The 20,274-nt window shown below is 47.4% G+C and overlaps 1 protein-coding gene across 1 annotated transcript in view; it reads right to left on the bottom strand.

Moving 5' to 3' along the window:
- LOC112559617 (protocadherin Fat 4-like) overlaps positions 1-20,274 on the bottom strand; it is a 79,723-nt gene that overhangs the window by 51,462 nt on the left and 7,987 nt on the right.

The following is a 20,274-nucleotide window of genomic DNA, read 5'->3' as shown; positions in this document are numbered from 1 at the left end:
TTACTGTTTCAGCTACACCATCCTCACTCAGTCTCTCGACAGCTCAACCAACACATGACCATAGACAAATGGTGGTGGGATAATGTGCTACACAAATCATCATCATCTTTCTCTCATCAAAAGTCAGCGCAATGCACTCAACACTAATCGTGTTTACCGGAAGTCATTGCCTACATCAAAGCGTCCCGGAAATACGTCACATGGCATGCCCTCTGTGTGAGGCTGATGCATTCTGTTCCCCAAGGGTGCTGATCTCTATTTTGGAGCCACAGCACCAGATGCTAAAGTATTGCTAAACAACACAGTTTAATTGTTCTTTTAGCAGGATTGTGCCGTACGCACGTGTTCACACTTTCTTTCTCTCTCTCTCACACACACACAGACACACACACAGACACACAGGAACTAGTGTCAGCAGTCGTTCCTGGCATGCTCATAATGTCCAGGAGCATGCGCAGGTTGGACCACAATGCATTAGTCCGCTGGAAGCTGGCACTTACCAGTGGGTAGACCAGCATGAAATCCTCCTTTCGGTAATGGAGCGATAAACTTTAACAGCCATTTTCCTTCTCCCTAATCCCAGACCGGACGTATAAACCTTTAAAAAATCTCACAGCAGGGAACCGCTCGGCGAGATGCAGGCAGCAGTTTTCTCGAAAGTGGGAGAGTTGCAGGAGGGGGGGGGGAGGAGAGAAGAAGAAGCATGGAGAAGAGCCAAATAAATGCAAGAACACAGAGAAGTAACAGTTTGGCGCAGCTAAGCCAGACCAATGAAATACCCTCCTCCCATCTTCCATCATCTCCCTCCACCCACCCACAGCGAACACGAAGTCGCGCCAACCGCTACTGCCACTCGTTTTGGACCCCCCTAACTCCCCACTCCCACCCCTACACCACCAACCCAGAAACTCTCCGGACCCTGTTCTTCTTTTCCGAGAAGATTCCATCGTCCCCATATTTCATCTCCTGCTACATGTGAGCGGTGTCGGCCGCCCGAGCTTTTAGCGTGTTGGTAACTATGAAATTAAGACAACATCTCTCGATGGTGGGGAGAGGGACAGAAACACAAGCAGCAGCATGTCTAAAGTTTCTGGAAAAAAATAACGACCATCAACGTCTCTAACAATGCCAATGAATTACAAAATGTTTGTCTTGAAAGCCCCATTGACCAATCTTTTCTGCCGATCTCCGTTTTACTACTAGAATCCAAAGTTTATTTCCCAAAATAGCTGGAAAAAACCCTTAAAGCTTTCTCGAAAAATTCATGGTGACAAAGCATTGAAGCTTAAGATTAGGTCAGTTTAGGAATTAAAAAAACTGAAGGATGCCTTTAAGTGCTCCTTTTATCTGAGAGCTCCCGCGAGGCGCTAGCGTTTCGTGGTCTCGTTTCGTAGCAACGGGATACACGCCGCGAGTTTCAACTAGATTCCCTTTCATCTTTTCCAGGTCAGTTATATTTTTTGTCTAGTGGCTAGAACACGCTGGCTTTTTAAAGATTTTTGTTGTTGTTTCGTTGCCATCTTAGCCGATTTTCTTCCTCGCGGCTATGTAAACAAAAGAACGGCGTCGGCGAAGGGAAAACATTGTCAGACAATCCGACAACAACAGCAACACGCGGCTCATCGTTCCTCTTTGTAAGACTGGGTGATGCTTCACTGGCATGGGGAACATGGTGTAAATGGACTGTTAATGGAGTAAGCAATCGTCACACTTGAGCACATAACGGTCCCGATAAGGTAAACCCCTCGCCACTCCCCACCCCAAACTCCCCCAGCCCCCCACACAGCATTCACTGCTACAACAACACACAGTGTGGACTGTGGAGAAGGTTGTCTTCCAGCAGACACGCAATGGGGTGCTTCAAAACCCACCTCCCGTTCTCTTTTTTTACAGGTCTTGAGAAAGTATGTTCTGATGGATGGCTGCACAAATGGATGCATCATTGACTAATAGGTGGATCTGTCAGGTGATTTTAATAAAGAATTGCACGACCATTGAATAAGTGTCTTTAGAAGAAAGTGTGTTGTAGGGATAAGAAAAAAAAATTCTTGAAATGTATAAACCGCAATTATAAACTCATTCATGGAAATAAACACAACAAAACTCTCAACAGAGAATGTAGGAATTTCAGCCAAAATGGAAAGACCGCCGGCACAGCGACAGTTGGACATCGATTTTGCGATCTCTAGCAACCCCTTTAATGAAACATGGCTGACTGCACGTGTCCTCTCGCCTCCCTCCTCGCCCTCTTTGTACGAGCTGCGGAGAAGACATACAGAGTAAACACGAAGACTGTCCGCAGGGGCACGTTAACACTAGCACCCAATGCAACGAAGCCTTCGCATGACCGGCACATTCCTCCCGACCACGGGACATCTTTTGACCAACCATGTGATTAACAGTTTTCTATCGTTCACCTTAACACTTTGGTTTCCATTGCAACAACGGGAGGTGGACTCGGAGAAGGGGAAAAGTGAGTAACCCTACAGGGATATGGACACGCTGGCTGAGGGGCTCTCGATACACCCGAGTGGAGAAGCCGCAACTCTTTTAGGAGCTCTTCAAACGGTCAGAAAGTCGTGAACAATTTTTTTTTCTTGTTTGATACGAGACCTACTCACACACACGCACTAGTCCGGGCCCAGCACAGCATGTGGGTGGGCGGTGAGGCCTGGGACTGGACACCAACTGTACACAGCGCCATGTAGCTCAGGTAGCGGCTCTCAAACAGAGCCTGTGTGCTGCCAAGTTTGCCCACCTGCCCAGGTGCACCTCGAGCCGGTCTGCTGTCATGACAGGAGGGAAGGAGAGGTGGTGTTCATGGGCAGCACAGCGGTCAGTCAACTGTTCTGCCCAGTATCTCTACCGTTTGACACAGCGCGGAGGTGCAGGGTACAACGATGCAGATCTTGTCAAAAATGCACTGGCAGATAAAGTGACCATCTTTTGAGAAAGTTATGTAAAGATCACAAAAAAACAAAACAAACAACAGCCGTTTGTGTGTCTGGTTAAAAAAGCGTGAATTTTAATAAATTTCAAAACACATTTTTGGGGTTCCCGCCTTCTGTAAAAACATTATACATGAGAGGTGGTTGGTTGGGATAGGCGGGCCGGGGGAGGTGGCATGCTTCCGAGTGAACAACAGCCAGGATGACAGGCAACTGCGTGTGCTTCTCGTGGCTAATTTGCATGACCAGAGGGCTGGGGGAGCTCCACACGTAATTCCCACAAGCCTCTAGTGCTGGTCGTGTGACGGATCGGGAACCAGCGTGGGATTGAACTCTGCATGCAAATAAACAGCTTTTGCTTCCAACATAAACGTTGGGAATTAACTTTTGGTAATTATTTACCTCAGCTGGTATCTGAAATTATTAGCTCGACCCCTGCGGACCCTGAAACATACGCACGCGCGCGCACAAGCACAGAAACTGCAGTGAGAGACAGAGAGGAACGGGAGACCTTTCGATGACCAGCTTTTCAGTACCAGTTGAACAGCGACAAGAACTATTCAATAGATTATTGCTCTGTAAACATCTCCTAGTATCAATATTCACCATGAGCAGGTGGCGAACTGGTGACTATGTATAGACTAAGGCACAGGCCCACAGTCAACAGGTCAACATCGCACGTGGTCTCGTTCCTGAGCCTTGGTCAATGACGGTCTACGTGCCGTGCTTTACGAGCGATTGTCCGCACGTTGAGCGAGCAAACAACGTTTACGGTCGCACTTTTTTTTTTTTAAAGCCGAGCACTGGCAGAGTTGAAAGGCGAACAGCACGGTAATAACACCAGGCTATTGTGAGGCTACCTTTACCGGAGACAGAGTGCGGGAGGGAGAAGGGAGGAGACGAGAGGAGAGAGAGGACGAAGGAGTCCCCCCAACCGAACCTGCGACTACACCATCTACGCCGAGGACTGATGTGCTCTTTGTTAACAGTCACGAAGAAACTACCGACTTTAATGTTTGTGACCTCCGCTGGCGTGTATTTCATTTCTTTTTTTTTTTTTCTTTCCTTCGCTGAAAAATTAATGTAAAAGTAGTTGTTGCCGGCCAGCAAGCAAGCGTACGTTTTGAAGTGACAGGAATACCTTTTGATATCGACGCCATGCCACCCCGTCATGAAACTTGCAAATGCTACATCAGCACACAGCGCCATCGTCTCTCTCTTGTTTGCCAAATCCATTAATTACATTTTCCCTTGGATCTGTCAACCGGTAAAAGGAAATTAAACATTCTCCTTGTGCCCGGGAAAAAGAAAAAAGAAGGGGGGGACAGGCAAAGGGGAGAGGCAGGTCTTACCCTGTCCTCAGACCAGACATGCGCACAATGTAGCCACTTCTACTGGCAGTGTCGCACCAGTGACCATGCACAGACGTTTGGCTCTCAACCCTCGCAATAAAGCTGTATAGATCACCCTTTGAACCTACACAGCATAAGTGGCTGTGCGAGAGGGGGGGAAAGCATGCATGTTGTTGGGTGAGATAGCCATCTCTTGGCTGAATGGTTTCTTGATTATACGATGTAGAAATAACAAGTCACCCTACTGATCGTAGACACCCCCAACCCTAGTGTGATTTCCCAACAACCCTCCCAACACTGATTTAAAACGGAAGTCGACAAGCAGCTGTGGGTGAGAGCAGTAAAATGGAAGCAGGAAGTCGGAGAGGTGACGGATACGATTGAGAAGGTTGCAGGTGAATGTCATGATGCGTTCAGGTACAAAGATTTGGATTTCAGGTCAACAAAGACGCGGATGGCAGGTCAACAGCACATGGCGGTCGAGGTGGTGGTCTCCCAGACGCACTTTCCGATATCTACCAATACATCGCCGTACCAACATTGATATCTACTAATATATCGCTGTACCAACACCCCCGGGGCTGCTGTTTTTGCATGCTCTCTCAGGGAACCGGGAAGCCTGCCAGTTGAAAAACCCATACATCGCCAGACCAGAGTCGGGTACTGGCTACATGGCGCCGCTCGAGACGTGCGGGGAAGAAAGCTCGGAGAGGGCCGAGCCAGTCTTTGCAGACAGCAGAAAAAAAATCTCCTTTTCACAAGCGGCAACCGCCGTCGAGTGACCAGACCCAAACCTCCGTCCAGGGCTGACATTCTGATCCGGATGGCACCAGAGGCAAGACTTATCTGCCATATTGCGAAACTGGCCCTCGCTGCTGCCTGCACTGTGTCACTTCCGCTGACGCAAAGTCAATGCCAGACAGTCATAAAGCTGCGGATACAGTCATCCAGTCAAGAATTCCCAAACGGCCAAGTCCGTAAAATGAGAAAAAATGCGTATGAAAACTTTCATTAGTGTTAGGTCTCCTTTTATGTCTGGCAGACTCATAAAGGTAATCTAACCTGCTAGGCAATCGGCAGCACTCGGACGGGATTTTTCTTCTCTTCCGGCGTCTTGCGGGCTGCGTGAATATGGCGCGTGATGACATACGTGTCCTGTGTCGGCCCCAAATAGTCATCCTGATTATTTTGTGATGACTGTCACATACAGACGCCATTCCGGACTGTCGAGAAATTCTAGCGCGAATTTTTTTTTTTTTTTTTTTTTTTTTGTGATTTTCAATTCTGTTCCAACGACCCGTGCCTGACGACATCGGCCGCGCCACATCCATCCCAGCATTTTAGTGACTTATATTGAATAGCGAGTATGCTGGTATGTTTTCTTGGCATTACAAGCAGAATGCCTACATCTTTGGGTATGTTGATGTGTGTACAACGGTCATATGCGTATGAATACATATTTACTGTATGTTAATCACATCCATAGTTCTTTGCAAAGCCAGTTACCATCGTTCACATTCCCACCCCACACCCACTACTGCAAGTGTTCTGCCGCCCCCAAGCCCCTCGATGCTGCTCCAACCAGAAGCAGGAACCCAGACAAAAGCATGGCTGCATCACACTCGTCTTGCTGCGATGACGGACGCACGCTGGCATCGTTCAGACATTTATCTCCCGTCCTTCGGCTTCAACAGGCCGCTTTGTCACCTTCCGCGGTCCTCCAGGCCAGCGGGGACCAGTGTGGATCTTCTTTCCACAGCGGTTCATCCGCACCGAGCGACGAGTCCCTTCCAGCTCGGCCACAGTCTGGCTCCCAGCTACCACTCCTCCCTCCCTCCGCCTCCCCAGAGGACGATCTTCCAACGATTAATCTTGGCGCGCCGATAATATGCAAATGCCCCATCAATGCACCGTTGCCTCCAAGACGACATTTGCCATGCAACACCCTTAGCCAGCTAGGCGTTGGCAGTTATCTACGCTTGATACAGTCAAGTTGCAATTACTGGACTTTTGCCACGGCCCTCCCATCTCCTCCACCCCCTCCTTTCCTAGCCGTTAGCTTCTCCATTACTTTTTTTTTTTGGGGGTTTATTTTGGATTATATTTTGTCTTGAAGCAAATGAGATATAACAAGGTGCTTTGCCAAGTTTAAAGACACTACGCCTACCATTCGACCTCTTTATCAATCCATCTCGTGCTGAACCCCCGTGTCGGGGGGAAAATCAAACTGGTCTCTGACATCACACTCAGACGCTGCTCGTTACTGTGGTCATCAACCTTCATCATCGACAACAGCAAATGCACATAAGTCTATACTGCGACATGTATGATTTAATTACAAATATCGAAAGCCAACTATGCAATGATCTGTGCTCGTGGTTACTCCGTTACTTTGAAGTTAAGACATCAAACAAAAGTCAGCACTTTGAAGAAATGGGTCGAATTCGAAGGCGGACTTGCTTGATTCAGTTTTAGTCGGTCGCTTTCAAGCAATAAATATCGTCCCAAGCAAGCTAACGATTTTAATGTGAAAGAAAAAAAATGTGTTAAAGCCTACCCTTACTTTTGGATTTTTTTTTTTTTTTTTCGAGAGGAAAGCTTTCAGCGGACATGCTTAGAACACACGAAGGCTCAGGTTGTAGGATGTAATCACTGGAGCTCCCGTGGGCTGCAGTGACATCCACAACTACACGTTCAAACACCTGAAACCCATTCTCCGCCTGTCCCCTAACGTGTTTTAAATTACAGGTGATACATAGCATTTACATTAGAGCGCGCGACTCGCTGATGAAGCAGGTGCCGTGCTTCAGACCTCCTCCCTGCCTTCGACAGAAAGGACTAATGGACAAAGGCAGTAAGGAAGACGATTTCAGTTGAAAGGCGTCTCTAGTGGGACGGGCGACATGGTAACATCAATCAGCAGCGAAGGTCTGAGCGAGGACAGCGCCGAGCGCGACAACACCCAGTCGCATGGTTTACACACCATCGGTACAGGCGACAGCAGATCGGTCAGACAGCCGCCCAGCTTTACATTCCTCCGAGACGATGGCGGCAAAACACAATATCAGTCCTCGTCAAAATCGTGTAGTGTTCTGATAGTGACAATATGGTTGTTCTCTCCATTTGCTCCTACTACTATGAGAAAGACTCTCGAAAGTCCAACATTCAAGTTGAACACCAACCGCCAAAGGCATTGACGGAAGTAAAGCAGAACCAGAGATGTAATACCAAGAACAAGACTTCGTTTAGCTGTTTGTTTTTGTTTTATTTTTCCCTCAGGTTCGAGGAAGTCGTTAACAGGTGTAGAACATCCTCACTATATCGGCGACACACTGCGCTACCACGGCACCCCCACATCCGGGGATTACGATTTTTAAAAATGTCTTGGATTTGTCAGTCGAGCTATCCTACTCAAAAACCAACATCCGCACACCAGCAGCAGCTTGTAGTCATTATTAATCTGAGACCCGTGGCGACACACCTGCAGGTAAAAAAGGAACGTGGACAGGTTGGCGCAGTGACAGATGACTTCTAGCCCTGCGCTTGCAGTAGCGTCCCTTGATCATAGCGCAAGTCTCGCTGGGGACAAGAAGTAAACGGGAGCCCAGGTGAGTGATCGGCTGGCGACACGCTACCTGTGATTAATGAACTATCGCCACTTGTCGACTCAGGCAGGCCTGCAGGGCCTCCGCCCCCTTCCGTGCGTCCTCATACCTGCCGCCTCGACGTCAGCAACAGGGGGGAGGGGAAGAGGAGGAGGGGAGGATCGAAGGTAGAGGGAGGCAATGTTGCGTGCAGGTAGAATGCTCAGGAAGGATAAAGGTGCGGCCGAGATATCCTAATGATATAAAACTTGAATCACCTGCACTAATCAGTAGAGTATTACAACATGTCATACACCATCTTGAACACAACAACCTCGTATTATGGTTGTAAAGGCGATGAAGATGGTGTGATGAAGTAAAAGAAAGCTGAAGTTTAGCGCAGAGGAATGAGTGAGCGAGCATGAGACGATCTCACAGCTGGGAAAGACAGACAGGATACACAGCAGAAGTCCCAAACCGCCAATGTAACCGCTACCTTTGCATATGTATGTGAAACTGGCTAGCGGCGATAATACTGGGGTCTACGACCATGAAGTGGGTCCCCGGGTGAACGTGAAGCCTCGCAACGAACGCCATGCGTGTGTTGGGGGAGAAGGGGAGGGTAAGGGGAAGGGAAGGGCTCTCTCAGGGGCACACAAGGCGAGGCTAGCGATGCTTCATGAATATTCGAGACGCGACAAAGATGACGCGAAATCTCTCGCGCCCCACGCGCTCTCAACGCCTGGCCCCTGTATTTCCGCTACCGGTCTGTCTCGCCGTCCGGGTTGCTCCCCCTGGTCGAGGGTGACGCTGCCAGGTCAACGGAGACTATGGTGTAATTCAGCGTAGTGTCGGTTATGACTAGCAAAGTTTTGAATGACAATACATAAAACATTTGGGAAATGCTGTCACATAGTCGGAAATATGAAGAAAGCGCCAAGGGACAGGAATAAAGATTCAGTAGTGCACGAGTGATGGACAAGTATGGCAAACACTGACAAATATTAAGCACAACTAAAATACTGTTTCTTAAAATTGGAAATTATTAATTCAGTGAAACGTCTGCAAGATGATAATCCTTGGCTTATGCCCCAAGTGTACACCATCATGGCAGTAAAGGGGGTGGGTGGGGATTGTTTTACGCCGAGCCAGCAGCTAAGGCTATATCAAGACCAAGCAACCAGCCCTGTAAACAGATGCCACATGCAGAGAAAGTACGGCGTGCCCGAGACGAGAGCTGAACCCAGGAGAGTCAACCACCATCACGGAAGCAAAGAAGATGACAAACTGTGAAATGTGACAAATTTTTTACTCTGGTCGACTTATCAAAAATTGTTTCTGCATAATCACATACTTCACAGTATGTATCTAGTTATCAAAGCCGTTTAACATCTCTGTATTTATGCTTCGTCCTCCAAAAAAATTTGCATAGACTACTGCAAACACATCCAGTCTGAATAATGCCAGACGCAAAATACAAAGATCAATAATGTATACATTCTTAGCTCCTAACAAGCCATTTGCACCTCGGCCACCAGAGGGCAAAAGTCAATAGCACACGAGACGAGCCAGAGCTGAGGTGTGAGAGTGGGACTGGGTGCATGTTGCTGATGGTCTTATGACGATAAGCTACACTCTTTATGGACGATATTAATAGGTCCTCTCGAAACGATCGGACGAGGCACATCGTAATCAGGGTTTACATTAACATCCTTAAGGAATGTGGTTATCTTTAAAGTCCGAGGTATGCGTGGGTTTGCGGATGATTTGTGGTGATAAACACAACGGGAAGACGGCAAGATGAGTGTGTGGTTGATCTGTCCTGTAACACATTTCCAGTGTTTCTAAATCACTGGCATAGAATACTTTCACCGCAACAGACATTATCTTGTCATTCCTTCCTCCTCGATTCCCCATAACTTTGAGGCAGTGTTGAGACAAAGCAGGACGACACTGCCATTGCCCTCGGCACAGACCTACTAGATAAACATGATCTGTAACAACCTTTCACTTTATTACACAAAACCTGAATGCAAACTGCGTATGTAAAAAATGGAATTTTCAGTGTTGGTAGAGAAAGATAAAGGCAAAATCTGAAAGATGTGTTCCAAATTTATTTGCTCCGGACACAATAGCTACAACCTTCGCAGTCTTCGTTTGTTAAAAACTAGTCGCTAGCCTTTCTCTTCTATTTGCCTTTTGTCATGTAACATCGCCTAACCTGGGAGTGGTTAGGAGACGATCCACTTCTTTACAATAACCAGCAATGACTGGGATCACACGCTGTGACTGGAATGTTTCATGAATTTTAAACTGTCTGCCGTCAGCCTCCATCATTCCCTCCTCCAGGGTTATTTCCCCTACCGTCGCAACATGGCTTCGGCAAGTCACCTTTCCCCCCCTTGCCACAGCTGTAGTTCCCGAGCGACACACCAGGGGGGCGTCTAGCTCCCTGGTCCTCCCTGTAGACGAGACCTTTTAATGTTTGGGTAATCAAAGTAGACCGACGTTCTCCAACTGGTCGCACACCCCCGCCCCCACACAAATACATCAGAAGCGGACAAAGCAACTACAACTGTCCGCTGCCCCTCCACAACTCTTTTGTCCACGAAAGCACACACGGTGTTGGATCACAAGTTTCCTTTCACAGAAGCGGGTCACCCCGAAGAGAGGGGTGAAGCGGGCAAAGAGAAGGTGTGACTGTGACTTGGACTTGCTGAGGAAAGCCGTTGGTTCGTTCATTGTCGGGTGGGGAAGGGGCGGCACACAAAACCTCCAAAATCGTATATATGCATAAATTCAGCATATTACATGTTTTACACTGAACATTTCTGGTACTCAGTATGAAACCACATATTTTATTTAGTTAGTACGAAATATAAGTGTGCTGACATTTGCTTTATCGACGTGTCCGAGTCGTCTAAAATGACATCGGTGATATTATCGGTGTCCGGTGCACCGTATGACCTCGTTTAAACACTTTAACTCCAAATCTCAATTCATAACACAGCATCTTCAATTTCATTACCTACAGAACACGTGACTGTGTGATGTTTCATCTCTGTAGCGATGTTGGTGTATATTCCCAATCTCAACTTCAAGCTCGCACTCTCGCTTATCAAACACAAAGCGAGAGAAAGAGACAAAGAGAACGAAACTAGTTTATCGAATAAGCCATCGGGGATTGTCAGCAATTAAGATAATTAAAAATATGCAAGTACAGAATGCACAGTAATTATTTAAAGGATAAACATCTAATTTTTACATGGAAAAGCAAAACAACTTTTGAAAGGAAAAAAACCTTATACCGCGCTTTTCACGATTACGGCGAAACACGCCAAAGAAAAACAAAACAAACCCAGGCACGACTGCCAAAAATTTAATTAATAAATAAAAAAGCATAACTGAACACATAAGTGTTTTTGTCTCTACTCTGATATTTTAAAAACAAGAGCAGCTAGGGATCTGTAAGCCCAGTTCTAGTGATTATTATTAGTTTTATCTGCATACCGAAGGTATTTTATAACAATTGGCGGACACGTAGCTTCCTCGCTGATCAAAAAGGGAAAAAAAGAAAAGAATAGGTCGGCAGTAAGTCATCTTCAGTCAACATTTTATCAGCGAGTACAACTTGCGGTGATCAACGATACAGAAGATGACAGACGAAGTGACGACAGCTTATACCCACATCGTTTGCCGGTTGTGACGATAACGGCAGCTGATTGACGTGCTGGAGGAGCAAACGAGCGAGTTAAGCTCCAGCGTCATTATCGGATCGACGACATGACAGATAACGCCGTAGATAGCCAGCCACTAACGACCAGTTTCCGTCGAAGTCAGGTAAGCCAGGTACGGTAAGAAATGCCAAAGCACCAATGAAACACTCTTAATCAGCTAGTTATCAACAACATATTTTTCATCTTCAGGTGTGTGCTGCATTTTTTTTTTTTTTTTTTTTTTTGTCGTTCCGCGTTGTTTATTTGCTAAAAGTTATATGCAGCCTCCGTCATTATTTGTTTGAGAAGAAAACTTTTCCTCTTCTGAACAAATGCAAAGATGTCCAAGCAAATCTTTGTTTTCTGCGCTGTATATACTAGTTTTAAAAATTGCTGTCAAGTGATATTATTATAAAGGGACATAAGCTGATGTTTTCCCCACCCAATGAGCTCTGTGTATGTGCGCGTGCACGTGCGAATGTGGAGGAGAGAGACAGAAGGAAAGTGGGAAAAGAGTCTGGCCCTATATTTTCTGTGCAATAATGAATAAATGTGTATCGCATGCCTCTGTCACCATTTTATCGCTCGGCGTGCGGAAGGCAAGGCAACAAACCGCTGTCCTGCCGTGTCCTGGGGTTTATCAGGTGCATCGAGGCCAAAGCGAGCAATCAGGCACCTGGGATGATTCGTCGCCCTCGGGTAGCCGTGAGGCGGCAGGCTCGGGTGGCATGTTAACGGCAGCCATTCCGCACACTCTCATCGACCGCGACCACGACCTTCCAGCTCTTACTCTACGCTCTACCCTCCTCCTTTCGACATTTTTTGTTTTTAAAGAAATGTTTCAGTGTACATGGATTTTGCAGAGCTAACGACGGTACCAATGATGTTTTCAAGTCATTGCCATAGCAACACACACAGAGCTGCTCCAATACACACTTTTGCTTTAAAACAAATGCGTGGCATACAAAGCACTAACTCGCATATAATAAAAGCTGGGACTTCACAGCCATTTCCTGCTCCCTCAGTCTTTATTTATATATTTATATAACATGCCAACCCACCGACAGCTCACGTAGTCTCACCCTCTCAAGTTTCAGCTCGCGATGTTCAGACAAAACTACGAAAACTGGAAATGAAGACAGCTTCCTCGCTGCCATGAAGAGGTCTCTTTCTGGTTGCCTTGTAACATAGTTGCATGCAAGGAGTAAAGCACCATTCCCCTATTCTCTCCCACCCATCAGCCCCTCTTCTCCAATTCCGTTATCTCATTCTTACAGCTTTGTTCGCCTTCCCTTGCACTCCATCCTTCACGTCTTGCATGCGCGCACACCAACACACGTATTACCCGAAAGTTACACGCTTAAGACAAACAAAGAAACAAAAAACTTCCGCCCATGGCACCGAGGCGAGCCCTGCAGATGCTGTAGATGGCGCTGTAGCTCGCAACTGCTGGACGTCAAAACGCCGTCAGACAGGTAAGAGCCAGCCACCCACGCAGACAGGCGTTTGCTTCACTCGCACCTCCGCCGGGTGTTTTGACAAGTTCTCACGCCTCGGCTTTTCACACGCAACGCCGGGAGTCACGTGCTGACTTACTGATGCTCACTACTGCACGCGATGAAAAACCTCTTGAGCCTCGACGAGGAGACTAATGTCTTGTCTTTTCTGGTCAGATCCTCCTCTGCCTTTACGATCATTCTCCTTCTTTATGCTGACTTCGCTGGCTAAATGTCAAAAAAGTGTTTTATCTGGCACAAAGTCTTTGGGTTCAAAACTTCGCCCAGTAGACATTATTTAAAGTCAATAAAGCGTCGCGTGCATCTGATCTGGTTGGTTCCGGAAGAAGTCACGACAACAAATCGTATATAGCACGAAAATCGGTACCCGAAACAGCACCGGCCTTACTTCAAACACGCAAGCCACGTGCGATCATGTCCCCCCCCCCTGCTCGCCTGCGGCAGTCGTTGTGGCTCTTCTCTCCCTCCCTATCCTCCCACCCGCACCGCAGATTTAATTCGCGGAGAACGGCGTTTCCACGCATAACGGCGATCTGCCGCAGGTCGTCTGCACACGAATGGCAAACGTGGCCAATGCGGCGCGACTCGTGTCAAAAGTCGTTTGCGACGGTGGGGGCAGCATGCTAATTGAAATTTCAAGCCAGTGACTGGAATCCTCTCCAGCAGATTAAGGCTCCGGCGCGGTCAAAGGGCAGGTGAGAGAATAGGCTTCAGGAAGCGCGTGTGTGGGGGATTGCAGCCAAGGGCTGAACTCGCAGGAAATGCGAAGGTCGATCACCATCCAGAGGCGCCTTCCGTCTCCAGACTTTGTGGGTCACGTGGGAAGGAAGAATCCTGGATTCGACGACTTTTCTGCAGCGATGTATGCAGACCGTCTTGCGATTGCTTGGACTTTGGCGGTGCTTAGTTCGAGTTTTCTCGACAGGAACGAATACAGATTTCCTAAAACGTTTCTCAGAATCGAACCTCGAGCATGTTGGTGGTCAAGAAGACTGTCCACCATAACGGTTACAACGGTTGCGTCACACCCTCCTCAAAATCTGCGGTCCTCATAAATGAAAACATAATGCTGACCAGGTTATTTTAAATTCTCTTGTGAAGCCTCGGTCTGCCACGTTCGTGAGTTTTCATTTCGAGATTTATAGAGAACAAGCAAACAGACACCGAACTATGGATGCAAAGCAAAGTCAACGATCATTGTTTTTGTAGTCAAATGTTGATTGTCAGGTGTGAACATTATAACTACCGTTGACAAATATTTTTTGTCAGCATCATGCGAAAATCTTTGTCAAGCTTTATGAAATATTTGTCCATATTTGTTCGGTTAAGGACGGCCTTGAGACAGTTTTAAAGAAAAGTTTTACAAGTTTACCTGTAAATATTTGTGATCGGATGAATTGTCATATTTTTCGGCGAAACTAGCTTGCTGCGCTCACCTGATGACTGCAACGAAAAACTGAATTTAATTTCTCGCAGCAGACTAGTTTCGCCGAAAAATATGACAATGGCAAGCAGATCGTATGGCACCTGTCAGACACGAACACAGGAGTGCATCTGGAAGAAGCTCAACTCGTTGCAGCAGGATCGAAATGTTGTGTTGCTTCCTCCAGAGCTGTTTTCTTACGTTCACACGTGACACAAGGATGAACAACAACAGCGAGATTCTCTACCTACCACCCCACCCAAACTGCCCCCCCCCACTCACAACACTGTCCCCCCCCCTACACACACTCCCAACAATGTCCCCCCCCCCAACACACACACACCTTTGGTAACCTCACCTATCGAGTTGCACCTGCTCACACTCGCACAGATTACTCCGCTCAATGTGTCACTGCGCCCTCGGGCGCCACCAGTTCGAAAGGAACGCTGGGCGGAGAAATGCGAGTTGGAGGCAAATCTTCGGGATTCGATATACTTGGGAGGACGCTATTAGGCAGCCAACGCTCTCAAGTGATGGTTCGAGTCTTATCAGATATTCCCCTTGTAACTTAACAGTCCCCCAACCCGCTGCTTCTCGTTTTATCAGATCCTCGGCCTGTCATTCCAGTCCGTTACCCACAGCTCCACATCTTATCTCAAAGACCCGGCGGGGAGGGGATAGCGCCAGGGTTTTGTTGTGGGGGTGGATCGGTGTTGTAATCTGTGCAGAGATTTACTGTTGTCCAGGACGCAAGACAACTCGTCCGTTAAAGCGACTGTGCAGTGGGCATTCAAGAGGCAATTGTCATCGATTATCGTGTTGACAGAGGAGGAAGAATGACAAGAGGGAAACGGACGCCCACTACCAGACGATAGCCTGATCACGCGAGGACTCTAAACCCACATAATAAAACCCTCGCTCAATCATGTGGTCACAACTTGCTCCTGTGTTTTTACTGCGGTTTTTTTTTTTTTAATGGATGTTGTGGTTCTCGGCACAGTCCATATATAATCCTGTGAAGGCCTGCAGTTCTACCCTACTAATGGCTAGTATGGGTTTTTTTTCCCCCAACAGTCAATACAGTGGAAAATCCCACCAAGACCTGGGAGTTCTTCTTTCCTCCCTTCTCCCTACCTTTCCTATAAAGAAACTCGCGTAGACATTCTTATAAAAGATACGCTTTCAACAAGCATAAAATATAAATCCAGAAAATCCTTTTAGCTTGATTAAATTATTTTTGTATTGTAAAATAGATTGTCGGCGTTGTCATGATACATGTGATGACACATGATATGGAGCTGTATGATGTGTGTTCGTGTCTTCTGATACCAGAGGTGAAGGAGAGATGGTACAAAAGAACGAGCTCGGCCTGCAGTCTAAAGCCATGTTACTTGGCTTTCCTTCCTTCCCTGCCAGCGAGGACTGCTGTCTATCTACTGTTTGTCGTGTTCTGTCTCACCGACCTCTGACCTTGCTAACCCCGGGGATTGTACCCGTCTCAGTTACAGGTGTTGCAGGCAAGATCCCCCTCCGTCGCAGGCCCGTCCTTTGTCAGGCCGAATCCACTGGGGATTACAACTGCCGCTACCGGTATTTCACGTGACAACTGGAGTGTGCCATGACACTGACACCGCTGCCGTCATGTCATGTCTAATCGAGGAATGAATCAGCCTTTGTCGTCTGCTGAGAATACATGTCTGTGTGACGAAAGTTTGGAAAAGAACGCAGACAGGAAATACCAGGCGAAACAAAATGAAGGGAAGGGAGTGAAGAACCATCAGCCACAACAAAATAAAAAACAAGAATTAGTACAGGTCGGTAACAAGCATTACTGGTAATAAAAATGGAGGCAAAGTATCAAAAAAAAAAAAAAAAAAGAAAGTGGAGCTCTCCGATTTTATCAGAAAAGTGACGCCTGTAAGGGCCCGCAACTCAACGCTCCATCCTGCAGTCTTCCGTCAAGAAGACAGTAAGAGGATTTTTCTGTCCTTTGGATGGCCACCTTCTTGTCGAAACGCGAGTGAGGTCCCCTATTGACCCGCGCCCGTACGGTCCCGAGGGGGACAGGCAATCAGCGTTATCAACGGGGGGCGCCTCGAAACATTTCAAGAGTTCTTCAGTCTGCCTTCGCGAACCTGTCGGTGTCGTGAACTTATTAGCACCAGATTAGCTCCTAATCCAAGCCCCTCTCCTCCCCTCGCCAGTAGCATCCTCCAAACGTCCTCCTTCTCGTCTCCTCCTGTCCAGGGACCGGGAGGCTAGAGCCTGAAGTGGGTCGATGGCTTCTGCAGACGCCCTCCACGTCTGCATGCAGTGTGAAGCGATGGCTAAAATATTGGCACAATTTCTCCAGAGGATTTCTTGATGCGATCGATGGCAACGATTCACGAACTGCAGGTGGATTTTATTTGCCTGCTGCATTTCCTTTTATCGGCTCGCCGAGAGCGTCTTAGCATACAGACAAGGCTGCGCCAGTCTCAGCGTTTCAACTTCTTAGACCATCGAGGACTTGTAGAATTAACCACAGCTGCTTCTCCAGAGACTGTCTTCTTTTTCCTTCGGGGAAGGGGGGAGAGATTACTACGATTATGCTCACCAAAGCATCTTTTGCTGCTATATCAGTTGTATGCAGTTGTACCAGCAATTAAAGTGGGGTCCCAATTATCGATAGATACTTCTTTTTGACAGTTGTACCATTAGTCCCTCTTGCCGAGGGTTTCCGCAAAACTGTGACCGAAGGAGATTGTTTCCCCTTCCTCCAAAATTGAGTACCGAGGTCCACCCCATTCGGTCATAGTTCTTCGCGCATTGTTTTGTGGATGGTTCAGTCCTGTCTGAAGGCTGGCCTGAGAACATAACCTAGCGAACGAGAGAATAAGTTGCTGACACTTGACACCTGTAATCATCTCCACACGCAGCAGGAGTGTGACGAACACTAGGGAAGATATCAGTCTCACCAGGTGTGTGCACTTAGCGAGTGTTTGTAGGCGGGGGGAGAGAGAGAGAATTGTGAGAACGAAAGAAAGATGCACGGATAAACAAGAATTACTTTTTTTTAAAATTTAGAACGGTGGGTTAACAACTGAAGTCCGTGTTGCCATGAAACAGCACCTTGTAATTATTCATCTGCGGGAAAAAATGTCAGTGCGACTTGAAAGTCTGCGTGAAAGGGACCCTGGTACGGATGGTCTCACACCTTAAGTGTGATATGCCCTGTAATCTCTACAAACACCACAAGTTCTATCTTGTCACCCCCACTCCAGGTAACAGCCCTGTCGAAACTCACCTGTCTACCCTATGCCACCGCTCTTCTCCATCAGGTGTGCTTGCAACGGATGGAAATGAAAAGATAACAGTGAGTGTGTTTGTAAACTAACACCTCCCAGCCCTATCTCTCCTTCACAGTTGCGTTGACTGTTTCCACTATCGCATGTCTACTTGGCGATGGTGCAGGTGTTCTCACACCTAGTATGCTGACAGCCTGGCGAGCGACCGCAGTATCTACATATGGTTACGGTAGTCTGGTAGCACGTTGGTCATGCATTCGTCATCAACCCGCTGAAAATCACACGACTGACAGTGTTCACTGGATCAGGGCACAGGCCCTTCTTTCCAATGTGGCACCTTTCTAGAACTAACCTGTGAAAGGTTGAAGGTATTTCGGCTTTTTCTCCCCATCATTACCTTCCCCGTCCCTCCTCACACACCGCACATACCTGACTAGCATCAGGTGAGTAGTCATAGCTGCTTGGCCTGTTAGCACCGGGCAAATGTTTCAGACCAAGACTGGTGTGTATCATAAGCAAGCGTGGTGCTGTTTGTATTACCCACCAGTGTGCACTCATGCTGTTCGTGTTGTGGCTAGCGTCACGTGGTGCTGTCGTCAACAGCTGCCCAAGAAACGTGACGGGTGGTGGACCTCCGCCTCCCCCTGTCGCTACTCTCATGCAGCAAGGGGGACAGGACAACGACCCTTTAATAACGAAGAGATTAGGAGTAATTTGTTTGGCCCTTTCTCTCTCCCTTCAATACACTGCCACTACCTTCCCGGCCTGGCACACAGCCCCTTCACCCCCACTTCCACTCTCGCTGGACACAGTGAAGGGAAGGATGCCGACAGTGGTTCACCACCCACTCCCCACTCCCCATCTTCCTTGCTGCACGCTGGGCGGTCCGCTAGAGGGCTATAGGGAGCACGACCACGGTCCCTTTCGGTGTGTCTCGTAGTGCAGTTGTATAATATACTTTTAGGTAGTCATAACTTCAAAAAAGTGGGTTTTCAAAGTTTTTATCATTGCACGGAAAAATGTCGAAAAGATTTTTTCCCCTACTGCGTCTTGGTAAGATCGAGATAGGGGGAGGGGGAAGGGGAATGGGTGGGGGATGAGCTGTCGAGAACAAACTTATCGACGATGGGAGAAGAGACAGAGACTGTAAACCGTCTCCCAACACTCTCGTCAAACAACAGTCAAGCCAGGCGATCACGAGCGGCCATGATGCAGGTGTCGGCTGCATCACGAGGTTTCTAGAATGGCTTTAGGTGCACATCACCTTCGCTGCGATGGTTACTGATTAGTTCACTTGTATGAGAATGATTTAAAAAAAATGTACAGTGACATCTGAACAGTTTATACGACACAGTATATTGCGTTATACTATAACTCATAGTTAGTTGTTCTTATAGCATGTTCATATGATGCGAAGCGCCTGTTCTCCCTTGCCACATTCCCAACTGTTAATGCCTAAGGAAAACGTATGGGTGTCAGTAAATTCAGCTCACGATAAGATCCTGACAGTGAGGCGGCCCGCTGCAAGTTGGGAGCCTCAGAGCCTGCAAGTAATTGCCAACATCCCGCGATGATTTTAAAGACCAAGCTGGTCGTTAACAAGTCTTATAAATCTCGTGAACATCAATTATTCCTTGCACTGGCCTACTTGCGTCACATTTGAATCGCTTGTAGATCATTGCTCCCCCTCGTCCCCACAGAAAGAACAGCTTAGGTCCCTACAGTAGTATCCTTATGGATGGCCTCAGCCGTAAGGCTTTGAGAATAAATGCTGCGAACTGATGCAACTTTGAGGAGGATGAGGAAAGTTAAAGCAATCTAGAGAGTATATGATGCAAACTGGTGAAAATTTAATTAACTGTGGGTGGGGGGTAAGGATGGAAAATGCGGAAGTCCGTGCCACAACTATCTGGAACTTTAAGAGGAAACCGCACCAATAACACACACACGTGTCTTGGGGAAAATACTTTGAAGCATGTGCATGACATGCAGGGTACTAAAGGCCCGTGAGAAATGTGCGAGAGGCACAGAAATGCATGGAGACACCTGGCAGCCGCAGGCACGAAGACGAGCAGAAGATCAAAGAGGACGGCGGCGGGTGTCTCGGCACCCAGCGGATACATTCCATCGGTGTCACCCACAAACCATGGTCCTCTTTGAATCCCCATGCCTGGTCTCTCAAACATGTTGCTGCCAAAGCTGTGGAGGATCGACTTCTAAAAGTTTCTTCCCCAAATCCACGATTTATTTCTTCATACTTCAATATTTTAAATCGGAATCGACGCTTTTAGGGTTAACTTTCACAAATCACCGTTAGATGGCGTGCATGTGAGGTCTTCAATATGAGACAGGTTACCAGTCTCTAGGTGTTCAGACAAAACTCACTCAAGTCGACTTGCACCACAGAATTGCGATTGAAGTCTTACTTTCGTATTCGTGTGCCACTT

This window comes from Pomacea canaliculata, linkage group LG3 (genome assembly GCF_003073045.1).
Source record: "Pomacea canaliculata isolate SZHN2017 linkage group LG3, ASM307304v1, whole genome shotgun sequence".
Taxonomy (NCBI): Eukaryota; Metazoa; Mollusca; class Gastropoda; order Architaenioglossa; family Ampullariidae; genus Pomacea; species Pomacea canaliculata.
This window is presented reverse-complemented; position numbering and strand designations above follow the sequence as displayed.